We start from the raw sequence: 4,971 nt of genomic DNA, 5'->3' as shown, positions 1-4,971 counted from the left end.
TACAACGAGATTTCATTAGTGAAATTCTTTATCGACATCAATTTTTCGTTCATCAGCGATCGGAACTCTATAGCACAAGATATGAGCTTGGGAAGAAGATGATGAATAATGTTAATGGAGTCTCTTCTCCCTCTTCTCTTCCTCAGCTAGTGGGTGTGCTTGTGAGTGTGGTTTGTGCTGAAAATGGTTCATTAATAAATCTTTTATATGTTGGGTTTGGGCCCAACTTGGGCCCGGTTTAACCCGTTAGTGTTTTTAGCCTGTTTGGCCCAAATTCGGGCCAAACCTCTAAAATTAGTGCCCAGTTTTTGAATTCTAATATTTTTCTATGGTTTTTTACTATTTTCACTTTTTCTCACGCAGTACCAGGCAGACTTGAACCGGTTCAACCGGTTCAACTGCTGGTTCGCAGTTTTTCACGGAAACACATTTTCTGACTCAGAAAGACCTACTGAGTCCAAAAATCATATTTAAATCCTCAAAATCCCATCTTAACTTTTCGGAATCAAATTTGGGCATTTAAATAATTTTATTCGCAAAAACTCTGGTTCTTACAACAAAAGATCTATTTTTCAATGCAAAAATGTGCATCTTCACAAAAAAATGTCAATTACCGATCATCATATTCCATGTTACTCTAATATGATATTTGAATATCAGATTAGAAAGCAAACTCTGGTTTATATTAAAGATAAGTATGCTTGTAGTATTGTTTCCATCTCAAGATAGACCATTCATGAAGCTCTAAGTCTTACATAAAAAAATATTATGTTTTCCTTGCTTATATAGAGGAAGAACGAAAAAGAAAAAGTTATGTACAAAAAACTAAAAATCACAATGAAATCTGACAATATCCATCTAATAATTTCTTTTTTTCAGCAGTAAAATATGATGAGAGTCTGAAAAGTTACAAGTTCCTAAATCAAATTAACTAAAGTACTTGAAACAAAAAGAGCTACAACACTAGTTGAATACAAGAACAAGAACATCACTTTGGAAGATAGGGAGAAGAGGAACAAACTGCAAATATTGCAATATATAATATAATAATTCACAACTGCCTATTGAGATCAATTACCATGAGTTGCTGCTACTCATGGTTCTATAATGCAAGAAAAGCTACAAAATGAACTCAGCAGATGTTACAAATCAATTGATCTTTTGCTTACTTAGTCAATGAGAACCTGAAGACATACAACAAAACAGAACCTGAAGAAAAGAATTCCTTCCACCATCACTGCCAATCTTCCACACTAAGATGCATATAGGTAAGTACAACAGATACTTCTGCGCAAATGATAATCAACTGTAGAAGAACTACCAGCTGAAAACCAAACACATAATAGTACCTCCCAAGCCAAATATTGGAAAGGATAAAGAAAAGCTCGACAAATATCAGGATGCAAAGAACCCCCTACCTTTGCTTCTACAAATTTCCATTTCACAAAGAGATTGTGCTTTTCGCCCCAACCATTTGCCAATAGAAGGTTCATAATGTTATCTTGAGCCTGCAAAATGAAGAGTGAAATATAAAAATAACCAAAGCATAGCAAACTGACGTGTAACACCCTTATTACCAGAATGTCACGCTTCCGGCTGTGCCACTCTGATAGTGAGGAGTATTACAATGACTTCCATATTTAATAATAAAATAGGAGCCTTTGTAAAACTCGAAACTGTATAAACTATTTTTTTAAAAACCGAAAATACTTTTTTGTTTGAAAACTGCACATACATATGTATAAATCAATCACAACCACTTAAATAGTGTAACATACATACATACATACATACATACATACATACATACATACATACATACATAAACACACAATAACTAAGTTCTTTATACAATAACTTACAAACATAACCATCAAAACTCCTAACCCTCTTTACAAGATACAATATTAATAGCGAGGGATGAATAAATAATAACTAAACTAATATAACAATAAAATCGTATAAGAAAAATGCGATTAAATTCTTCGTAAGCTTCTTTATCCATTTCCTGAAAAGATAAAGATGTAAGGGGTGAGAACCTAACCACACGGTCTCACTATAGAGTTTCAAAATTTTCATAAGAAGATATTTAATAAGAAAACTGTTTTCAAGCTCAGTGATTATCGTTGTCTTATGAATCTTTTGAAAATCGATGGTTTAACCATCCAAAAATTCAAAACCTTTTTAAAAGAAATTAGTTAATTATCCAGAAATTCAAAACTCACTTTTCTTATAAAAGAATTCTAAAAGTTTCCTAACAGACTCACTTTTCTTATAAAAGAATCCTAAGAGTTTCCTAACAGTATGAATAACTAACATGTTCCAAACATAGGTTCATTAAGTCTATACTGAACCAGCTTGATATTTCATACTTTACTAAATCTTAATTAGAAATTAATCACGGCCTTGATAGGCAAAATTGTGACTCATACTTTTCACAACTCGAACAATTCCTAGCAATGGCTCAAAAAACTTGGTGCACAATACTATGGTTCATACACATTCTTCACAACTTCGCACAACTAACCAGCAAGTGCACTGGGTCGTCCAAGTAATAAACCTTACGTGAGTAAGGGTCGATCCCACGGAGATTGTTGGTATGAAGCAAGCTATGGTCATCTTGTAAATCTCAGTCAGACGGATTCTAATGGTTATAATGGTTTTCGAATATGAAGATAAATAAAGCATAAAATAGAGATAGAGATACTTATGTAATTCATTGATGGGAATTCCAGATAAGCGCAGGAAAATACTGTGTTCCTTCTGAATCTCTGCTTTCCTACTGCTTTCATCCAATCATTCTTACTCCTTTCTATAGCAAGCTGTATGTAGGGCGTCACCGTTGTCAATGGCTACTTCCCATCCTCTCAGTGAAAATGGTCCAAATGCGCTGTCACCCCATGGCTAATCATCTGTCGGTTTTCGATCATGTTAGAATAGGATCCATTGATCCTTTTGCGTCTGTCACTACGCCCAACACTAGCGAGTTTGAAGCTCGTCACAGTCATCCCATCTCAGATCCTACTCGGAATACCACAGACAAGGTTTAGACTTTCCGGATCTTAGGAATGCTGCCAATAGATTCTAGCTTATACCACGAAGGCTCTGATCTCACAGAATGGGAGGCTCGGTTGTCAGGCGAGGCAACCATGCGTCGTGGGTCAGAAATCCAAGAGATACACACTCTAGCTTTCACAGGTAGAACGAAAGTGTTTGTCAGGCACGCGTTCATAAGTGAGAATGGTGATGAGTGTCACGAATCATCATATTCATCAGGTTGAAGCGTGAATGAATATCTTAGAATATGAATAAGCATGAATTAAATAGAAAACAGTAGTAATTGCATTAATACTCGAGGTACAGCAGAGCTCTACACCCTTAATCTATGGTGTGTAGAAACTCCACCGTTGAAAATACATAAGAACAAGGTCTAGGCATGGCCGAATGGCCAGCCTCCAAAACGTGATCAAATGATCAAAAGATAATCCAAAGATGAAAATACAATAGTAAAAAGTCCTATTTATACTAAACTAGCTACTAGGGTTACAAAGATAAGTAATTGATGTAGAAATCCACTTTCGGGGCCCACTTTGGTGTGTGCTTGGGCTGAGCTTGAGCTTTACACATGCAGAGGCTTCTCTTGGAGTTAAACGCAAAGTTGTAACGTGTTTTTGGCATTTAACTCTGGTTTGTGACATGTTTCTGGCGTTTTACTCCAGAATGCAGCATGGAACTGGCATTGAACGCCAGTTTGCGTCATCTAAACTCGAATAAATTATGAACTATTATATATTGCTGAAAATCCCTGGATGTCTACTTCCAAGTTTGATGGAAGAAGCATCTCAATTCCTGCCATTGGAGCAAACAATTTTGAGCTGAAACCTCAACTAGTTGCTCTAATGCAACAAAACTGCAAGTTTCATGGACTTCCATCAGAAGATCCCTACCAGTTTTTAACCGAGTTCTTGCAGATCTGTGAGACTGTTAAGACTAATGGAGTAGATTCTGAAGTCTACAGGCTCATGCTTTTCCCTTTTGCTGTAAGAGACAAAGCTAGAATATGGTTGGACTCACAACCTTAGGATAGCCTGGACTCTTGGGATAAGCTAGTCACGGCCTTCTTGGTTAAATTCTTTCCTCCTCAAAAGCTGAGCAAGCTTAGAGTGGATGTTCAGACCTTCAAGCAAAAAGATGGTGAATCCCTCTATGAAGCTTGGAAAAGATACAAGCAGATGACCAAAAAGTGTTCTTCTGACATGTTTTCAGAGTGGACCATGTTAGATATATTCTATTATAGTTTGTCTGAGTTCTCTAAGATGTCACTGGACCATTCTGCTGGTGGATCCATTCACCTAAAGAAAACGCCTGCAGAAGCTCAGGAACTTATTGAAATGGTTGCAAATAACTAAGTCATGTACACTTCTGAGAGAAATTCCGTGAATAATGGGACGCCTCAGAGAAAGGGAGTTCTTGAAATTGATGCTCTGAATGCCATATTGGCTCAGAACAAAATGTTGACTCAGCAAGTCAACATGATTTCTCAAAGTCTGAATGGATGGCAAAATGCATCCAACAGCACTAAAGAGGCATCTTCTGAAGAAGATGCTTATGATCCTGAAAACCATGCAATGGCAGAGGTAAATTACATGGGGGAAGCCTTTGGCAACACCTATAACCCCTCATGGAGAAATCATCCAAATTTCTCATGGAAGGATCAACAAAAGCCTCAACAAGGCTTTAATAATGGTGGAAGAAACAAGTTTAGCAATAGCAAGCCTTTTCCATCATCTTCTCAGCAACAGACAGAGAATTCTGCAGAGCACCTCTAACTTAGCAAATATAGTCTCTCATCTGTCTAAGGCCACTTTAAGCTTCATGAGTGAAACAAGGTCCTCCGTCAGAAATTTGGAGGCACAAGTAGGCCAGCTGAGTAAGAAAGTCACTGAAACTCCTCCTAGTGCTCTCCCAAGC

Source organism: Arachis hypogaea, chromosome 2 (genome assembly GCF_003086295.3).
Source record: "Arachis hypogaea cultivar Tifrunner chromosome 2, arahy.Tifrunner.gnm2.J5K5, whole genome shotgun sequence".
Classification (NCBI taxonomy): Eukaryota; Viridiplantae; Streptophyta; class Magnoliopsida; order Fabales; family Fabaceae; genus Arachis; species Arachis hypogaea.
The sequence above is the reverse complement of the archived record's forward strand: the minus strand, read 5'-3'. Positions refer to the sequence as shown.